This window comes from Catharus ustulatus, chromosome W (assembly GCF_009819885.2).
Source record: "Catharus ustulatus isolate bCatUst1 chromosome W, bCatUst1.pri.v2, whole genome shotgun sequence".
Classification (NCBI taxonomy): Eukaryota; Metazoa; Chordata; class Aves; order Passeriformes; family Turdidae; genus Catharus; species Catharus ustulatus.
In genome coordinates, this window is record NC_046261.2 from 8,054,117 (window position 1) to 8,075,974 (window position 21,858).

Sequence of the window (21,858 nt, forward strand, 5' to 3'; positions counted from 1 at the left end):
AGCAACGGCGAGCATAACTCGGCCCCGGGAATGCGACACGGAGCGGTGCTAAGCATTCCCCGACCCCGGGAAGGTGGCACGGAGAGACGGAGGGCATGCCTTGGCACAGGGGATGCGGCATTGAGCGTCAGCAGGCATAGTCTGGTCCCAGAAGGGCACTGAGTGGCGGTGGTCATAGCCTGACCATGGGGCAGCACAGAGCGGCGGTAGGCATAGCCTGGGCCCGGAAGGGCACAAAGCAGAGGCAAACATAGCCCGACCTCCAAACGATCCAAAGCGGTGGCAGATATAGCCCAACCCCGGGGCAGCGGCACGAGGTGGCGGCGAGCATAACCCGCCCCCGGGGAGCCACAGAGCGGCGGCAGGATTAACCCAGTGCCGGGGTGGCATGGAGCTGCGGCGACCATAGCCCGGCCTCGGGGAGGCGGCACAGAGCAGCGGCGGGCATAGCCCAGCCCCGGTGAGGCCATACAGAGCGACGGCAGGCATTCCCCAGCCCCGGGAAGGCAGCACGGTGCGGCGACAGGAATGCCTTGGCCCCAGGGAGGCGACACAGAGTGGCGGTAGCCATAGCCCGGCCCTGGGGAGGCGGCATGGAAGGGCGGCGTTCATAGCCTGACCCTGGGGAGGTGGCACGGAGCGGAGGCAAGCATGCCCCGGGAAGGCAGCACGGAGCATCAACGGGCATGCCTTGGCCCCAGGGAGGTGGTACAGAGCGGCGGCGAGCATGCCCTGGCCCCGGGGAGGTGGCGCGGAGCGCCTGCTAGCATAAACCGGTACCGGGGAAACGGCACAGAGCAGCGGCGAGCATAGCCCGCCCATGGGGCAGCACGAAGCAGCGGTGCGCATAACCCCTGCCCCGGGAAGGCGGCACTTTGCAGCGGAGGCCATGCCTTGGCACAGGGGAGGCGGCACGGAACGGCGGTGGATATAGCCCGACCTCGAAACGGCACAAAGCGGTGGCAGGTATAGCCCAGCCCCAGGACGGTGGCACGGGGTGGTGGGGAGCATAGCCTGCCCCCAGGGAACCACAGAACAGCGACAGGAATAACCCGGTGCCGGGGCGGCATGGAGCTGCGGCGGCCATGCACCGACCCCAGGAAGGTGGCACGGAGCATTGCTGGGCATGCCTCGGCTCCAGGGAGGTGGAACAGAGCTGCGGTGGGCATGCCCTGGCCGCGGGGAGGTGTCACGGAGGGCCTGCGGGCATAACCCGATACCGGGAAAAACGACACAGAGCGGCGGCGGACATAGCCCGACCACGGGGCAGCACAGAGCGGCGGCAAGCATCATCCGGCCCTGGGGAGGCGGTACGGGGTGGCGGCACGCATAGTCCAGCCACGGGGCGGCGACACAGAGGGGCGGCAAGCATACCCCGACCACGGGGTGGCACGGAGCGACGGCGGGCATGCCTTGGTCCCGGGGAGGTGGCACCGAGCGGCCGCGGGCATATCCTGGCCCATGGGGAGGTGGCACAAAAGAGTGGCAGACATAGCCGGACCCCAGGGAGGCGGCACAAAGCGGTGGCGGGCAGAGTCCGGCCCCAGAAGGGCACGGAGAGGCAGTGGACACAGTCTGACCCCGAGGTAGCACGGAGTGGCTGCAGGCATAGCCTGATCTCGAAACGGCACAAAGCGGTGGCACGCATAACCCAGCCCCGGGGAGGCGGCACGGTGCGGCAATGGGCATGCCTTTGCCCAAGAGAGGCAGCACAGAGCGCCTACGGGCATAACCCCCCTCCGAAGAGGCGGCAAAGAGCAGCGGCGAGCATAACCCGCGCACGGGGCGGCACGGAGCGACGGGTCGCGTAGCCCTGGACCTGGGAAGGCGGCACGTTGTGGCGGTGGGCATGCCTTGGCCCCGGGGAGGCATCACGGAAGAGCGACAGCGGGTGTAGACCGACCCATAGGGAGGCAACACGGAAGAGCGGCAGGAATGCCCTGGCCCTGGGGAGGGGGCACGGAGCGACCGTGGGCAAAACCTGGCTCCAGGGAGGCAACAAAGAGCAACAGAGAGCTTAGCCCGGCCGCGGGGCGGCACAGAGCGGCAACAGACATGCCTTGCCTCAGGGAGGTGGCACTAAGCGACTGAGGGCATAGACCGGCCCCGGGGAGGCGGCACAGAGCGGCAGTGGGCGTAACCCGGCCCAAGGGGAGGCAGCACGAAGCGGTGGCGGGGATGCCCTTGCCCAGGGGAGGTGGCACAGAGCGGCGACAGGCGCAGACTGACAAATGGGGAGGTGACACAGAGGGGTGGCAGGGATGTCCTTGCACCGGGGAATCGGCACGGAGTGACGGCGGGGATGCATTGGCCCCGTGGAGGCAGCACAGAGCGGTGGTAAGCATAGCCCGGCCCAGGAACGGCACGGAGTGGCAGCGGGCATGCCTTGTCTCCGGGGAGGCGGCACCGAGGGGCAGCAAACGTAGCCCAGCCCATGGGGAGGCGGCACGGAAGAGTGACAGGCATAACCCAACCCCAGGGAGGCGGCACAAAGTGGTGGCGGGCATAGCCCGGCCCTGGAAGGGCACGGAGCGGCAGTAGATATAGCCTGACCCCGAGGCAGCACGGAGCGGCTGCGGGCATAGCCCAATCTCAAAACAGCACAGAGCGGTGGCACGCATAGCCCGGCCCCGGGGAGGCGGCACAGTGCGACGGTGGGCATGCCTTTGCCCAAGAGAGGCGGCACAGAGCACCTGCGGTCTTAACCACGCTCCAAAGAGGTGGCACAGAGCAGCGGTAAGCATAACCCGGCAACGGGGTGGTGGCACAGAGTAGCGGCAAACATAGCCTGCTCACGGGGCGACACAGAGCAGTGGCGCGCATAACCCCGGCCCCGGGAAGGCGGCACATTGAGGCGGCGGGCATGCCTTGGCCCCAAGGAGGCGACACGGAAGAGCGGCGGCAGGTGAAGTCCGGCCCATGGGGAGGTGGCACAGAGCAACCATGGGCATAACCTGGCACCAGGGAGGCAACAAAGAGCAGCAGAGAGCTTAGCCCGGCCGCGGGGCGACACAGAGTGGCAACAGGCATACCTTGCCTCAGGGAGGTGGCACTAAGCGACTGAGGGCATAGACTGGCCCCAGGGAGGGGCGGCACAAAGCGACGACTGGCCTGACCCGGCCCCGGGGCGGCAACAATAAGCAGCGACAGGCATACTCCGATCCCGGGGTAGCACGGACTGGCGGCACGCATGCCCCGGACACAGGAAGGCAGCAAAAAGCGGCAGCAGCAAGGATTCCCTGGCCCCGGGGAGGCAACAAGAAGCAGTAGTGAGCATGCCCCAACCCCGGAGTTGCGGCACAGGGTGGTGGCGAGCATAGCCTGGTCCTTGGGAAGCACAGAGTGGCAGCGGTCTTAACGCAACCCCAGGGCAGCACCGAGCGACGGCTGGCATAACCCGACCCTGGGGAAGCGGCACAGAGCAACGTCGAGCATAGCCCGCCCACGGGGCAGCACGGAGCGGCGACGCGCATAGCCCGGTCCCGGAGATGCGGCACGAGGGGGCAACAGGAATAGCCCCGGCCCTGAGAAAGCGAGCACGGTGCAGCAGTGACCATGCCTTGGCCCCGGGGAGGCGGCACGGAGCGGCGGCAGGCGTACCCCGACCCATTGAAAGGCGACACGGAGCGGCGGCGGAGATGCCCTGGCCCTTGGGAGGCAGTGTGGAGCACCTGCGGGCATAACCCGGGTCCAAGGAGGTAGCACAGAGCAATGACGAGCGTAGCACAGAGCAACGACGAGCATAGCCCAGCAACGGGGTGGTGGCACAAAGCGGTGGCACGCATAACTCGGCCCTGGGGAGGCGGCACGGTGCGACGGTGGGCATGCCTTTGCCCAAGAGAGGCGGCACAGAGTGGTGGCCGGCGTAGCCCGGCCCATAGGGAGTTGGCACCGAGCGACGGCGGGGAAGCCCTGGCCCTGGGGAGGCGGCACGGAGCACTTGCGGGCATAACGCGGTCCTGGGGAGGATGCACAGAGCAACAGCAAGCATAGCCCAACCACGGGGTCGCGGCACAGTGCGGCAGCATGCATACCCAGACACGGGTTGGTACGGAGCTGTAGCAGGCATGCCTTGGCCCCGGGGAGGCGGCACGGAGCGGTGACGGGCGTAACCCGGCCCATGGGGAGGCGGCATGGAGAGGCCTGCGAATTTAACCTGACTCCAGGGAGAGGGCACAGAGCAGTGACGAGCATAGCCCGACCCAGGAATGGCACGGAGTGGCGGCGGGCATGCCTTGACCTCAGTGAGGCGGCACGGAGCAACAACAGGCGTAGCCCGGCTCAGGGGGAGTCGACACGGAGCGATGGTGGGGATGCCCTGGCTGTGGGGAGGCGTCACAAAGCACCTGCGAGCATGGCTTGGCTCCGGGGAGGCGGCACAGAGCAGCGGTGAGCATAGCCTGGCCACGGGGTGGCGGCACAGAGGGGCGGCAAGCATTGCCTGGCCTAGGAATGGCACGGAGTGGCAGTGGGCATGCCTTGGTCCCGGGGAGGTGGCACAAAGCGGTGATGGGTGTAGCCCAGCCCATGGAAGGTCGGCACGGAGCTGCAGCGGAAATGCCTTGGCCCTGGGGAGGCGGAACGAAGTGCCTGCAGGCATGGTTTGACTCCGGGGAGGCGGCACAGAGCAGTGGCGGGCATAGCCTGACCACGGGGTGGCACGGAGCGATGGCGGGCATGCCTTGGCCTTGATGAGGCGGTACCGAGTGACGACGCGGGTAGTCCGGCCCATGGGGAGGCGACACGGTAGAGCGGCAGGCATAGCCCGACCCCGGGGAGGAGGCACAGAGTGACAGTGGGCATAGACCGGCCCCGGAAGGGCACAAAGTGACGGCGGGCATAGCCCAACCTCGAAACGGCACAAAGCGTTGGTATGCATAGCCCGGCCCTGGGGAGGTGGTACGGAGCGGCGGCAAGCATGCCTTGGCCCCGGGGAGGCGGCACAGAGCAACAGTTAGCATAGCCCGACCACGGGGTGGCGGCACATTGTGGCGGTAAGCATGCTCTGGTCGTGGGGTGGCTTGGTGCGGCGACGGGCATGCCTTGGCCTGGGAAGGTTGCATGGTGCGGCGACGGGCCTTGCCCGGCCTATGGGGAAGCGTCACAGAGCAGGGGCGGGTGTTCCCTGGCCCTGGGGATGCGGCAAGGAGCATCAGCAAGCATGCTCTGGCCCCAGGGGGGCAGCACGGGTTGGTGGCGGGCATAACTTGCCTCCGGGGAGCCACAGAGGGGTGGTAGGATTAACCCGGCGTTGGGGTGGCATGGAGCGGCAGCGGTCATAGCCAGGCCTCGGGGAGGCGGCTTGGAGCAGCGGTAAGCATAGCCCCGCACTGGGGATGCGGCACGGAAGGGCGGCGGGCATAGCCCGGGCCTGGGGAGGTGGCACAGAGCGGCGGCAAGCATAGCCCGGCCCCGGAAGGGCACGGAGTTGCGGTGGACATAGTCCCACCCCGGGGAGGCGGAATGGAGCGGCGACGGGAATGCATTGGCCCCAGGGAGTTGGCGCGGAGCACCTTCGGGAAAACCCTGGCTCCAGGGAAACGGCACAGAGCAGCGTCGAGCATAGCCCGGCCACGGGGCGGCTTGGAGCGGTGGAGGAAGTGCCTTGCCTCGGAGAGGCAGTAGTAAGCGGCAACAGGACTAACCCGGACCCGGGGAGGCGGCACGGAGCAGCAACAGGCATAGTCCGGCCTCGGGGAGGCATGGAGTGACAGCAAGCTTACCTTGACCCCGGGGAGGCGGCACGGAATGGCAGCGGGCGTAGCCTGGCCCATGGGGAGTCGGCACGGAGCAGCGGCGGGGATACCCTGGCCCTGGGGAGGCGGTTCAGGACGCCTGCAGGCATAACCCGGCTCCGGGGAGGCGGCACAGAGCAGCGGCGAGCATAGTCCGGCCACGGGGTGGCGACACAGAGCGGCGGCATACATAGCCCAGTCATGGGGTGGCACAGAGCTGCGGCAGGCATTCCTTGACCCCAAGGAGGCGGCACGGAGCGGCGGCGTGCGTAACCCGGCACATGGGGAGGTGGCAGGGAAGGACGGCGTGCAAAGCCGGGCCCCGGGGAGGCAGCACAGAGTGGTGGCAAGCATAACCCGATCCCAGAAGGGCACGGAACGGCAGTAGACATAGTCCGACCCCGGGGCAGTACGGAGCGGCGGCGGACATGCCTTGACTCCGTGGAGGTGGCACGGAACCGCGGCGGGCATAGCCCGACCCATGGGGAGTCGGCACAGAGCAGCGGCGGGGATGCCCTGGTTCTGGGGTGGCGGCACAGAGCGCCTGCAGGCATAACCCGACTCTGGGGAGGCGGTACAAAGCAGTGGCAAGCATAGTCCAACCACGGGGTGGGTACACAGAGCGACAGCATACATAGCCCAACCACGGGGTGGCACGGAGCTGCGGCAGGCATACCTTGGCCCCAAGGAGGCAGCACTGAGCGGCAGCGTGCATAGCCCTGTCCATGGGGAGGTGGCACGGAAGGGCTACGTGCATATCCTGGCCCCAGGGAGGCGGCACAGATCGGTGGCAAGCATAGCCCAACCCCAGAAGGGCACAGAACGACTGTGGACATAGTCCGACCCTGGGGCAGCACGGAGCAGCGGCGGGCATAGCCCGACCTTGAAACGGAACAAAGCAGTGGCAGGCATAGCCCAGCCCTGGGGAGGCGGCACAGAGCGGCGGCAAGCATAGCCCGGCCCCGGGGCAGTTTGGAGCGGTGGCGAGCATGCCTTGCCTCGGGCAGGCAGCACTAAGTGGCGGCAGGACTAACCCGGTCCCGGGCAGGCGGCAGAGGTATGGGAAGAAGTAACTTTGAGTCAGGAGGTATTAAAAAGATTTGATGAACAAAATGGATAAAAAGAAAAAGGGGGGAATTGTAATAAGGGTAAAACATAGTTTGTTCATCAAACTTAGTACAAGTTTTTACTGCAACCTTAGAAACTTACAGTAATTTCACGAATACAAGCCGCAGCAATTTGACAATAATTTTGGTGGAAACCCGGAAGTGCGGCTAATATTCGGGGGCGGCTAATATGTGAATAATTTTCTGACATTTACAACCTCAGAAGTGCCAGCCAGGAAGCCGAGCCAAGCACCTACCAGTAAAAGCCGGCACTCCGCGATTGTTACAGTGTTACCCTGTTGCCCTGGCTCCCTGCAGGCAGCATGGGGGGCGGGGAGAGAGGCGGGAGAGCTCTCTTTCCTCCTCTGCCACTGCCCAAGGGAGAGCCGGGGGCCCCCGCGCCGCCATTGCTGCGGCCCGGGAAGGAGGGGGGAAGCCCGCGTCGCCATTGCCGCGGCCCGGGGAGGGGAGAGGAAGCGCGCGCCGCCATTGCCGTGGCTCGGGGAGCCGACGGGAGCCCCGTGCAGCCATTGCTGCGGCCCGGGGAGGGGGGGAGGAAGCGCGCACCGCCATTGCCGCGGCTCGGGGAACAGATGGGAGCCCCGCGCAGCCATTGCCGCGGCCCGGGGGGGGGGGGCCCGCGCCGCCATTGCCGCGGCCTGGGGGGGGGGGGGAAGCCCACACCGCCATTGCCGCGGCCCGGGGAGGGGGGGGGAAGCCCGCGCCGCCATTGCCGTGGTTCAGGGGGGGGGGGGAAGCCCGCGCCGCCATTGCCGCGGTCCGGGGAGGGGGGAGGAAGCCCACGCCGCCATTGCCGCGGTCCGGGGAGGGGGGTGGAAGCCCGCGCAGCCATTGTTGCCGCCCGGGGAGGGGGGGGACGAAGCGCGCACCGCCATTGCCGCAGCTCAGGGAGCCGACGGGAACCCCGCGCAGTCATTGCCGCGGGTCGGGGAGGAGGCGGGGTGCTTTGTCCCCGCCCGCCGCCGCCACGGCAGGAGCGGGAAAGCTCCGTCCCTGCCCGCCGCTGGCGCCACGAGCGCGGGAAAGCTCCGTCCCTGCCCGCCGCTGCTGCCGTAGGAGCGGGGGAAGTTCTGTCCCTGCCTGCCACTGCGGGACAGCGCCGACCCGGGGTGACCGAGCCCAGTGGCAGCGGCGGCCGGCCCCGAGCAGCAGCACCGGGCTGGGCCACCTGGCCTTGTCGGCAGCCCCTAGCGGGCCGAACCTGCACAGCCTTAGCTCAGCCAGTAAACCCCGCCCTCCCGCGGTTCTGTTACTAATTGCATGCGGGTCCTCGCTGCGAAAGACAGAGCGGTTTATATTCGGGTGTGGTTTATTTATGGACAAAAACCGAAATGTTTGCCAACACCCAGAGATGCGACTTATACTCAGTGCGGCTTGTATTCGTGAATTTACTGTAGTTTCTTTTACTAACAAAACTCTGTTTACTAACAAAGCTTAGTTTGTTTGCTAATAAAGTAAAAGCTTTAAGTTGCTTAAACTATATAGCTTTAGAAGTTTTTTTTTTTTGCTACTCAGTATAATAGGGCCCCAAAGCTTATCAAACAGGGAATAGATAAGAATGTAGAGCAATTATCCTTAACCACATATGGTAAAGTTATTTCAAGTTTACCAGGACAGTGAGACCCGAGATCCAGCCTCCCCCAACCACCTGGAGGACTACTACCTGGCAATGAGATCACGCATGGGAACAAAGAAGCTGAAAGAGATAACAAATCCAGGAAACGGAATCCAGATAAAAGGGGCTGGAAGAAAAAGAATTGTGTGAATTGCTAGAGAGAAACGGAATTGTAACGGTTTTTCTCAGCAACACCCAGATCTGTTTGCTCACTTGTTATTGCTTGCTCTAATTATAATAAATTACCTTTATTTGACTACTGGCGATTCGCTTCAAATTTATCACAATTTGGTGCCATGACTCGGATCACGGTGTGTGAGGGGAAAGGAATCCTATGGGGAGGTACCCCACCCAGAGTTAAGGTGGCCCCAGGGTGGTCTCCTTTCCCCCCCACTTCGACCGACGAACCTAAATTCAATAACAAGTTAGAGGAAAGGTCGGTAACCCCTTAATCTTTGTGCACAAAGCCCGGGCGAAGAAAGACACAGACATGAGTATACATTGAAAACGGGAAAGCGTCTGGTCGGGGTGGGTACCCCGGAATGTAACGTGTGAGACATCTCGAAGAGATGAAGCGTGTGAGGACCCCAGAGTAGTGCAGTTCCTATGATCCCGTGAGGGACTAGGTCACGAAACGGGGGAAGCGCTTTTTGCGTGTGTGTGTGACTGAAGGCATTTCGGAAGATGGGACAAAGGAAGAGCAAGGCCTTTGATCCTATGGGGAAGGGGGGGTCATATTCAACTTCCCCTCATTCCGCCAGATAGTCCGTTAGGATTGATAATTAAACACTGGAATGACTTCCCGTCCCGAAGGGGAAAGGATAGAGCAAAAATGATTCATTATTGTATGGAAGTTTGGGGAGGACAGAAAATAAGAGCAGATAGTATTTACTGGTCGGTGTTTGGATCATCGGAGGATTGGATCTGTCAGGCTTTAAATTTATATGTTAATTCTAAAGAACCCTTTAGTGGAGAAGAAAGAGAATATGCAGCTCTATGGGTAGCAAATGAAGCTAGAGTTCGGCTGTTCATTTTGAACAAGATGGACAAGAAAAAGAAGAATAGGGAAGATAAGGAATATTCTGAATATTCTCCACCTCCTTATCAACTGCCTCCACTAGATGGAGCTCCTGCCCTACCTCCAGATCCTCCTGTGAACTCAATCTACCCATCTTTGCCACATTCAGCCCCAGAAACGGAATTAGGATTGGGGTCCGGACCGAATTTACCGGCAGAAATTAGGAGGATTACCCGGAGTCAGCTGAGGGGGAGGCAGGATAACATCCGGTTAATTCCACTAAAGGAAGTTCCCATGGGAATGATCCTGAATCCCAATGCAGGACAGGTGGGGCAGCCTGCACAGATCCTAGAGGTGGGCTATATAGCTTCACCCCTGAATTCGGGGGACGTGAGGGACTTTAAGTAGGAGATGGGGCATCTCCTAGAGGATCCCTCAGGAGTTTGAGATCGGCTAGATCAGTTTTTGGGGCCTAACATATATACTTGGGATGAATTGCAAGCTATCCTGAGTATATTATTCACCCCAGAAGAACGGGGAATGATTCGGACAGCGGGAATGAGAATCTGGGACAGAGATCATCAGGCAGGCCCACAGGCAGATGTTAAGTGACCTATACAAAAGCCCAACTGGGATAATCAGAACCCAGAACATCAGGCTCACATGGCAGATTTGAGAACAATGATAATCCAAGGGGTTAAGGAGTCGGTTCCCAGGGGGAGAAATGTGGGGAAGGCCTTCAGTGAACAACAGAAGCAAGAGGAAAATCCTACTGAATGGTTAGAGAGGCTAAAGAAAAGTTTTCAACTATATTCAGGAGTGGACCCTAATTCAGAGATAGGACAGGCTTTACTCAAAATGCAGTTTGTAGCTAAATCCTGGTCGGATATTAGAAAGAAGTTGGAGAAACAGGATGATTGGCAGGAAAAGGGACTGGATGAATTGCTGAAAGAGGCTCAGAGGGTGTATATTAGAAGGTCTGAAGAAGAGGAGAAGAGGCAAGATGAGAGACACAAGCGACAGATGAGAATAATGGTGGCTGCTATCCAGGAGGGACAAAGGAAAACATTCCCTAACAGAAACTGCGATCCGGACAGCAGAGAAAGGATGGACGCACACCAGTCGAGTGAAATGACCCGTTGAAGCTGACAACCCGTGGAGAGTAGAGGGCTACCCCGAAAATCTGAAACTCAGGATCACTTGAACTTACAGTAATTTCACAACTATAAGGCGCACCGGACTATAAGGTGCACCCCCCGTGAGCTGGCACATTTTGCAACTTTGTAGATCAGATAAGGCGCACCGGACTATAAGGCGCACTTTTGTTTTGCAGCGAGGAGCCACGCGGCGCGCAACAAAGTAACGAATTAGTAACAGAATCGCGCCATCGCGGGTTTACTGGCATGTGCTCAAATTGGAAACATTTTAACAGATTGGTGTAGCCTTTAAATGCAGTCCCAGGCTCTCTCCCCGTGCGCGGGCAGGGCCCGGCACTCCTGCACGCCGATGACGCCGGCTGGCGTGGCTCGGGACTGCCCGCGGTTCGGGGCGGCTGGGGACTGCCCACGGACGCCGGGCGGGAGCCGGGAAAGAGCTGGGAGAGAGCTGACAGAGAGCGGGGACACAGTTGGGACAGAGCGGGGAGAGAGCGGAGGCAGGGGAGACAACCGGGACCCGCGGGACCCGCGGGAGGTGCGGCTGCCGGGCGGGGAACCAGCCGGGACCCGCGGGAGGCGCGGCTGCCGCGCGGGGAACCAACCGGGACCCGCAGGAGGCGCGGCCGCCGCGCGAGGAACCAGCCGGGACCCGCTGGATGCGCGACTGCCACGCGGGGAGACAGCCGGGACCCGCTGGAGGCGCGGCCGCCGCGCGGGGAGACAGCCGGGACCCGCGGGACCCGCAGGAGGCGCGGCTGCCGGGCGGGGAACCAGCCGGGACCCGCGGGAGGCGCGGTTGCCGGGCGGGGAACCAGCCGGGACCCGCGGGAGGCGCGGCTGCCGCGCGGGAGCCGAGACCCGCCGGGAACTGCAGCTGAGGCAGGGGAGCCGGGACACAGTCGGGACCAGCAGCCACGGGGAGGGACCCGGACTGCCTGTGTTTCGGGATTGCCTCGTTTCAGGGCTACTCGCTCTCAGCTGGGCGTCTGGTGTGGTCGCCCTTCTCTCCATGTCCTCTGGTATTGGTCTCTGTAGTCTCCTGGGAACTGCTTTTCGTTTACTCAACAGAAGACGTACTAACGAGTATTGCACTCAGCATCTCTAAGCACCTAATTAGCAGGGTTAGATAACAAAGGACGTTTCATTACACAGACCCGGTTGCTCCCCCTCAGACGTTGAAGCTGCTGGAGCAGCGAAGCCAGATAGCACCGCCTGGGCTGTCGTCCCAGGTTAGAAAGAGTGAAGGGAAAAAATCTTCCCTCAGCGCTTGTACCCCGGGTGTCAGCGTTGGTCTCAGAACCAGGATGCTTCTTCACCAGTGTCGCAGTGCAGGGCAGATCCCTCCGCGGAGAAGAAATCTCTCTCCTCCGCTTTCAGGTCGGCGAAAGAGTCCCCCGGAATGACAAAACAACCCACACCCATCCTCCCCCCACCACTTCCTTTTGTCTTGAGCAATTAAAGGGGTAATGAAGTCATCCGTCCAGGACAATGTGAAAAAAACCACCAAGGGAAAGAGTAAAAAAAAAATCCCCTAACCCCCAACACGCGGGTTTACAGGAAAGGTGCTGATTTTGCAGACCTTTGCAACATGTCGGAATAGCCTTTAAACGCAGCCTAAAAGAATCAAAGCACTAACAAAATACAGAGAAAAATCACTCACTTCTATGAAACTTTCAAACAGCTTTATTTTTAAACAAATTAATCTTTAAACAGAGCGGGCAGAAAGCAGAGTCAGACAGCGGGGACACAGCTGGGACAGAGCGGGCAGAAAGCAGAGGCAGACGCCCACAGACAATGGGGACACAGTTGGGACCAGCTGGGAGCTCTAGCCGGGGCGAGGGAACCGGACTGCCCGTGGGGAGGGACTGCTCGCTGGCGGCTGGGATCTGGTGTGGTCCACGTCGAACGCACTCTCGCCGTTAACAACCACCCTCAGTAACACCTTCACCCACGGGTAGGCAAGAAGTTTTTCTCTGATTGGTTTATTGTGGTCAGAAACGCGGGTCCCGGCTTCCCCCCAGGATTGTTTGGGCGTGGAGATTTAGAGAATTACCGCGTTTCTGACCACGATAAACCAATCAGAGAAAATCTTCTTGCCTACGCAGCGGTGAAGGTGTTACTGAGGGTGCGCGTGAACGGCGAGCGTGAGTTCAGCATGGCACCACAGAGGAGACTAGCTTACAACGCAGATTTTAAATTAAAAACGATTAACCATGCAAAACAGCATGGAAATAGAGATGCAGCTAGGGAATTCAACATCAATGAATCCATGGTGCGCAAGTGGCGACAGCAAGAGGATGACTTACGACTTGCAAAGAAGACAAAGAAAAGTTTTCGCGGGCATAAAGCAAGATGGCCGTGACTAGAGGTCAGACTGGAGGGATGGATTTCCGAACAAAGAGCAGCTGGCAGAAGTTTCTCTACTGTTGCCGTTCGGATACAAGCAAAAGCCATTGCGAACGAAATGGGTATAGAGGACTTTAAAGTAGGGCCATCGTGGTGCTTTCGTTTCATGAAGAGACGGCAGCTTTCCATCCGTACCAGAACGACGGTTTGTCAGAGGCTGCCAGCGGATTACGAGGAAAAGGTAGTGTCATTCAGGAGATATTGCAAAAGCAAGATCGCTGAAAACAATATAGAAGCCAAACACATCATCAATATGGACGAGGTTCCCCTCACTTTTGATATGCCACTCACCCGAACTGTCGAGAAAACCGGAACATCCACGGTACCAGTTCGCACCACAGGGAACGAAAAGACATCGTTTACTGTAGTTCTCGGAGTTTCGTCGGATGGGCAGAAATTATCCCCAATGGTAATTTTTAAAAGAAAAACGTTCCCTAAAGAAAAATTTCCAAATGGAATAGTTGTTGCCGTGAACACAAAAGGGTGGATGCATGAAGACGTGATGAAGACTTGGCTAAAGGAAGTTTATGCTCGTGCACCGCAGAGGTTCTTTAATTGAAAAGTGCCGGGATTGCTGGTTCTCGATTCCATGCGTGCCCATAAAACGGATAGCGTGACAGCCCTAGTGGAACAGATGAACTCGCAGTTGGCTGTAATACCAGGTGGTTTAACTAAAGAACTGCAACCACTGGACATAAGCGTTATTCATTCTTTTAAGGCTAAATTGCGAGTTCTGTGGGAAAACTGGATGGTAGAAGGCGAGCATTCCTACACAACCACCGGCAGGCTGCGCAGGGCAAGTTATTCCACTGTGTGCAAGTGGATACTGGATGCTTGGAGTAAAGTAACACGCGATACTATCATCCGAGGGTTCGCGAGGGCTGACATCATTCCAGAATTTAATACCAGCGACGGCACCGAGGGTGCCGAACCTGACGACTCTGAAGATGAAGATACAGGCGATACAGCTTCGGGTTTGTTGGATGCCACCACCGCCCAATTGATGGTTTCTGATACGGAGGATGAAGACTTCGAAGGTTTCGAAGGTTTGGCTGAAGATGAATAGAGGCGACTAAAAAGTGACCCTGTTTAAAGATGACCCTGTTTAAAGACGACCCTGTTTAAAGACGACCACGTTTAAAGACGACCCTGTTTAAAGACGACCCTGTTTAAAGATTAATTTGTTTAAAAATAAAGCTGTTTGAAAGTTTCATAGAAGTGAGTGATTTTTCTCTGTATTTTGTTAGTGCTTTGATTCTTTTAGGCTGCGTTTAAAGGCTATTCCGACATGTTGCAAAGGTCTGCAAAATCAGCACCTTTCCTGTAAACCCGCGTGTTGGGGGTTAGGGGATTTTTTTTTTACTCTTTCCCTTGGTGGTTTTTTTCACATTGTCCTGGACGGATGACTTCATTACCCCTTTAATTGCTCAAGACAAAAGGAAGTGGTGGGGGGAGGATGGGTGTGGGTTGTTTTGTCATTCCGGGGGACTCTTTCGCCGACCTGAAAGCGGAGGAGAGAGGTTTCTTCTCCGCGGAGGGATCTGCCCTGCACTGCGACACTGGTGAAGAAGCATCCTGGTTCTGAGACCAACGCTGACACCCGGGGTACAAGCGCTGAGGGAAGATTTTTTCCCTTCACTCTTTCTAACCTGGGACGACAGCCCAGGCGGTGCTATCTGGCTTCGCTGCTCCAGCAGCTTCAACGCCTGAGGGGGAGCAACCGGGTCTGTGTAATGAAACGTCCTTTGTTATCTAACCCTGCTAATTAGGTGCTTAGAGATGCTGAGTGCAATACTCGTTAGTACGTCTTCTGTTGAGTAAACGAAAAGCAGTTCCCAGGAGACTACAGAGACCAATACCAGAGGACATGGAGAGAAGGGCGACCACACCAGACGCCCAGCTGAGAGCGAGTAGCCCTGAAACGAGGCAATCCCGAAACACAGGCAGTCCGGGTCCCTCCCCGTGGCTGCTGGTCCCGACTGTGTCCCGGCTCCCCTGCCTCAGCTGCAATTCCCTGCGGGTCTCGGCTCCCGCGCGGCAGCCGCGCCTCCCGCGGGTCCCGGCTGGTTCCCCGCCCGGCAACCGCGCCTCCCGCGGGTCCCGGCTGGTTCCCCGCCCGGCAGCCGCGCCTCCTGCGGGTCCCGCGGGTCCCGGCTGTCTCCCCGCGCGGCGGCCGCGCCTCCAGCGGGTCCCGGCTGTCTCCCCGCGCGGCAGCCGCGCATCCAGTGGGTTCCGACTGGTTCCTCGCGCGGCGACCACACCTCCCGCGGGTCCCGGTTGGTTCCCCGCGCGGCAGTCGCGCCTCCCGCGGGTCCCGGCTGGTTCCCCGCGCGGCAGTCGCGCCTCCCGCGGGTCCCGGCTGGTTCCCTGCCCGGCAACCGCGCCTCCCGTGGGTCCCGCGGGTCCCGGCTGTCTCCCCGCGCGGCGGCCGCGCCTCCAACGGGTCCCGGCTGTCTCCCCGCGCGGTAGCCGCGCATCCAGCGGGTCCCGGCTGGTTCCTCGCGCGGCGACCGCGCCTCCCGCGGGTCCCGCGGGTCCCGACTGTCTCCCCGCACGGCGACCGCGCCTCCAGCGGGTCCCGGCTGTCTCTCCGCGCGGCAGCCGCGCATCCAGCGGGTCCCGGCTGGTTCCCCGCACGGCAACCGCGCCTCCCGCGGGTCCCGGTTGTCTCCCCGCGCGGTGGCCGCGCCTCCCGCGGGTCCCGGCTGGTTCCCCGCGCGGCAGCCGCGCCTCCAGCGGGTCCCGGCTGTCTCCCCGCGCGGCAGTCGCGCCTCCCGCGGGTCCCGGCTCGGCTCGCAACTCGCACTTCCGGGGTGGCAAACGTCACAACTTTGTCCATCAGATAAGGCGCACTGGACTATAAGGCGCACTTCCGGGTTCGAGGGAAAATTTTAGTCCAAAGGGTGCGCCTTATAGTCGTGAAATTACTGTAATTGACTCATAAACTCGGTATTGGCTATTCAAATAGTTCACAGGGGAGAGAGAAACGGATACCCCTATCTGCTGGTTAGAGATTACATTATATATTGTGGAACCAAGGGATGCAACTGTTACCCATTTGTGTGTTTTGTCTGTAAGGTTTGCCAAGAACGGTGGTGGGTCCATTGCCATAAAGGGAAACCACCAGTTGGGGTGTGTAGAGAGTGTTATAGAAAGGAAAGGAAAGGAAACAGACGGAAGCCGCTTTGAGGGTTGGAGAAAATTTTGGGAAGTGGGAAAAAGGATCCTCTGAATGGTGGGAAATATTTACTAAAGGAGTAAATCTGGAGAACTTCTGTTTCCACTCAAACGAACCTTCCCTTTTCGTAGCTCATCTAGTAAAGAGCTGCTGTCGGCACAGAGTACCGGGAGTTCCCTGCAATGCACCTTCTGTAAAGGACAGGAATTGGGAACAATACCAAGTGAGGCAGGAGTTGAAAGGGAGACCCGATAGCGAGTACTCTTGCTGCTGAGAAGATGGTACACCCCGCAGTTCGAGGCAACCGAGTTGACAGGCAAGGCAGAGGAGGGAAAGCAGGGGTACTTACCCAGTCGAACCAGACAGGCTCCAGATGCTCCAACAACTACCAGCCCACTATTGAGCCTTACCAAGGAGTAATTGGTGAAGGAAAGGGGAAAAGCGGAAACAGGAATCAATCGAGAACATCCAAGGGACAACAGGGTAGAGGAAAATTGAATACTGGGCGATTCGGACTCCACCCTTGTTGGTAAACTATCTTAGTCCATTTAATTTTGTGGGGACAAGGGTCGTCGGAGGTGATAGACCACTAGCCTTTTAAATGGACACTGACACGAACTGATGGTGAAATACTCCAAGAATGGGTAGGGTCAGGATCCCCCAGTTTTCGTCTTACAGGATGTCAGTTAATTCCCACTAAACCATGTCCGTACAAGTGGTTTTATATGTGTCCTGCTTCAAATCCTGGTAAAAGCTATTGTAACTATCCAGGAGAATACTTCTGTGGGTACTGGGGATGTGAAACTATTGCACCTGCTTGGATTGCGAAAAAGGGAAAGGATAGATTCTTACAGGTAGCATATGGCCCTAGCGGGTGTACCCCCCCTTCAAGTAAAGTACCTGAAGATGACTGGGATGATAGCTGGATGGAAGACCTTTGTCAGTATATTTACATAAACATATCAAATCCTACTGATCAAGGGTGGATAGTAGGGAAAACATGGGGTGTTAGGTTCTGGGAGTCTGGTTCAGACTGAGGAAATATGTTTACTATTCAGAAACAGCCTGTACCCCAAATCTCACAAGCAGTAGGACCTAACTCCGTACTCAGTAACTCCATAATCCTTATAACTAGGCCTCCTGAAGTGATTATTCAGACTACTGATTTGCCCAAAAAGATAAATGGTACCGGAAATCTAGAGGGTGAGCTTCCAACAAATCCCCTCTGGGACTTACTAAAAGGAGTTTATGCTGAACAGAACCAATCCGGAAATCACCAAACACTGCTGGTTATGCTATGATGTAAGACCCCCATTTTACGAAGCAATAGGCATACCGGAGAGGTTCCAGTTATCCAATTTAACAGACCCACCAGAGTGCAGTTGGGGAGAGACTAAATCATCAGGTATCACACTTACAAGTGTGAAGGGAAGAGGAAAATGTATAGGAAATGTGCCTCCTTCCTCAATGTCCCTCTGCTCATCAAGAACTCGCAACATTCAGAGGCAATCTAAATGGATAATCCCAGTAAATAATACAAAGTGGATATGCTCGAAAAGCAGTCTAACCCCTTGTCTCTCTAGGGATCTCTTAAATGAAACTGTAGAGTACTGTGTCCAGGTAATGATAATCCCCCACATCATTTACCATCTGGAAGAATTTGTGTATAATTACCAAATGACTCCCTCACACTATATGCAGCGGAGAGAACCTCTTACTGCACTCACAGTTGCTGCTATGATGATAATGGGAGGAGCAGGAGTAGGAACTGGGGTGGTTTCCTTGGTAAATCAACAAAAGGAATTCGGTGTTTTAAAGAAAGCAGTAGACGAGGATTTAACATGAATACAAAAATCCATATCTGACCTGACTACCTCGTTAAACTCTCTTGCAGAAGTCACATTGCAAAACCGAAGAGGATTAGATCTACTCTTTTTACAGCAGGGGGGACTGTGTGCTACCCTTAAGGAAGAATGTTGTGTTTTTGTAAATAAAACGGGTGTAATTAGGGATACTATGGCACAATTGAGAGAAATGCAGCAAAGTTGGTATGAATCTTGGTACAATGCCTCCCCCTGGCTAACCATGTTGTTGTCTAAAATAGCGGGTCCAGTAATATTGATGGTTTTAACACTCACTTTTGGTCCTTGTATTTTCAACAAAGTAATTGAACTAGTGAAAAGCAGACTGGAAGCAGTTCATCTAATGTTAATTCGGGTAAAATATGAACCTGTAAGAAGAGACCCAGAGGTATGGGAAGAAACAACTTTGAGTCAGAAGGTATTAAAAAGATTTGATGAACAAAATGGATAAAAAGAAAAAGGGGGGAATTGTAATAAGGGTAAAACATAGTTTGTTCATCAAACTTAGTACAAGTTTTTACTGTAACCTTAGAAACTTAGTTTCTTTTACTAACAAAATTCTGTTTACTAACAAAGCTTAGTTTGTTTGATAATAAAGTAAAAGCTTTAAGTTGCTTAAACTATATAGCTTTAGAAGTTTTTTTTTTTGCTACTCAGTATAATAGGGCCCCAAAGCTTATCAAACAGGGAATAGATAAGAATGTAGAGCAATTATCCTTAACCACATATGTCGCCTTCTCAAGGCGTGGCGACCTGGTCTTTGGCCCGGCACGGTGATCCAAACTCCAGGATCACTCGGTCCAAATGCTCCTGACACCAACGTGGTGGAAAACAAATGGCGTTTATTGGGGGGTTTCAAGGGTTCTTATAACCTGGGTAGTTGCTGTCACTTCCTCCTGCTTACGTCAGCAAGGTACATCCAGGTACATCCAGGTACAGGGCAGGGGTCTGGTTACAGAGGGGGGGTGTGTCCTAACTAACCGTACAGCACGAGATCTTCCGTACGCATGTCCCTAACTCTCTACACCACATATGGTAAAGTTATTTCAAGTTTACCAGGACAGTGAGACCCGAGATCCAGCCTCCCCCAACCACCTGGAGGACTACTACCTGGCAATGAGATCACGCATGGGAACAAAGAAGCTGAAAGAGATAACAAATCCAGGAAACGGAATCCAGATAAAAGGGGCTGGAAGAAATAGAATTGTGTGAATTGCTAGAGAGAAACAGAATTGTAACGGTTTTTCTCAGCAGCACCCAGATCTGTTTGTTCACTTGTTATTGCTCGCTCTAATTATAATAAAATACCTTTATTTGACTACTGGCGATTCGCTTCAAATTTACCACACCAGGGCGGAACTGAGCGGCGGCAAGCATGCCCCAGACCAGGGATGGCAACACGGAGCGGCAGTGGGAATGTCGTGGCCCTGAGGAGGTAGCAAACAACGACGGTGGGCATAGCCCGGCCCATGGGGAAGCGGCACGGTTCGGTGACGGGGATGCCCTGGACGAGGGGAGGCGGCATGGAGCGGCGGCGTGCATGCCTTGACCCATGGGGAGGCGGCAGGGAGTGGCAGCGGGCATAACCCAGCCCATGGGAAGGTGGCACAGAGCAGCCACTGAGATGCCCTGGCCCCGGGGAAGCGGCACTGAGCGACGGCGAGGATGCACTTGCCCTGGGGAGGCGTCACGGAGCAGCGGCGGGCGTAACCAGGCACTGGGGAGGCAGCACGGAGTGGTGGCAGGCATATCCCGGCCCCGGGGTCGCATGGAGCGGTAGCGGGCATGCCCTATCCACGGGGAGGCGGCATGGATCCGCGACAGGCATAACCCGACCTCTGGGTGGCACGGAGCCGCAGCGTGCATGCCTTGGCCCTGGGGAGGTGTCACGGAGCGCCTGCGGGCATAACCCAGCTCCGGGAAGGCGGTACAGAGCAGCGGTAAGCATAGACCGGCCACGTGGTGGAGACACAGAGCGGCGGCATAAATAGCCCGGCCCCGGAACGGCACGGAGTGGTTCCTGGGAAAACCCGGCCTTGGGGAGGCGGCACGGAGCGGCGACTGACATAGCCCGGCCTTGGGGAGGCAGCACGGAACACCGACTGGCATATGCGGCCCCATGGAGGCGGTACGGTGAAACGACGGGCATAGCCCGGCTTTGGGGAGGCGGCATGGAGCGGCAGCAAACATAGGTCGGCCGCGGAAAGGCAGCACACAGTGCCGACGAGCATTGCCCGGTCACGGGGAGGTGGCACAATGCGGTGGCGAGTATAGCCCAACAACGGGAAGGCGGCACAGAACGGTGGCAAGCATAGCCCAGCTTTAGGGAGGCGGCACGGAGCGGCAGAGAGCATAGCCAAGCCATGGAGAGGCGGCACGGAGAGGCGACTGGCATATCCCAGCTATGGAACAGCATGGAACAGCGGTGGGAAGAGTCCAGACCCAGGGAGGAGGCAGGAAGCGGCGGTGGGCCTAGCCCGGCCCTGGGGAGACAGCATGGAGCGGTGACGGGCATAGCTCAGCCACGGGAAAGCGGCACAGAGCGGCGGTGGGCATAACCCAGCCCCGTGGAAGCAACACAGAGCGGCATCCAACATAGCCCGGCACCGGGAAGGTGGCACACAGCGGCGGCAGGAGGAATAACCCGACTCCAGGGAGGAGGCACAGAGCAGTGGCAGGCATACTCCGACCACGGGGAGGCGGTACACAGCGGCGGCGGTAAGCATAGCCCAGCTCCGGGGAGGCGGCACAGAGAAGCGGCAGGCATAACTGAGCCTTGGGAAGGTGGCATGGAGCAACTGCGACCATAACTTCACAACGGGACCACACGGAATGGCGGCGGGCATAACCGGGCCCCTGAATGGCATGGAGAGGCAGCGGGCATATCCCGACCCCAGAGAGGTGGCACTAAGCGGCGGCGAGCGTAGCCTGGCTCCGAGGATATGACACAGAGCGACCGCGGGCATATCCTGTCCACGGGGAAGCAGTATGGAGCGGAGGTGCGCATGGCCTGGTTTCGGGGAGATGGCACGGAGCGGTGACGAGTATAGATCGACCGCGGAAAGGCGACACAAAGCGACGGTGGGCCTAGCCTGGCCCCGGGGAAGCGGCACAGAGCGGTGGTAGCGCATAACCCGCCTCGGAGAAGTGGCACGGAGCGGCGACGGCGCATAGACCATCTCCAGGGAGGTGACATAGAGCGACGGCGAGCATAGACTAGCCACGGGAATGCGACGCTCAGCACCGGTGGGCATAGCCCGGCCCTGGGGAAGCAACACAGAGCGGCGGCGAGCATAGCCGGGCTTTGGGGAGTCGGCACAGAGCGGCAACGAGCATAGCCAGGCCACGGGGCGGCATGGAGCGGCAGTTGGCATATTCCAGCCTTGGAACGGCATGGAGCAGCAGTGGGAATAGACCGGACACAGGGAGGCAGCACGGAGCGGCGTTGAGTATAGCCCAGCAACGGGAAGGCGGCACAGAGCGGTGGAGAGCATAACCCACCTTTAGGGAGGCGGCACAAAGCGACGGTGGGTCTAGCCCGACCCGGGGAAGCAACACGGAGCGGAGGCGGCGCATAGCCCGTCTTCGGGGAGGCGGCACAGAGCGACGACGAGCATAACCCGGCCACTGGGAGGTGGCACAGAGCGGCAACGAGCATAGACTGGTCACAGGAATGCGGCGCACAGCACCGGTAGGCATAAGTCAACCCCGGGGAAGCGGCACAGAGCGGCGGCAAACATACCCGGCCCTGGGGAAGAAG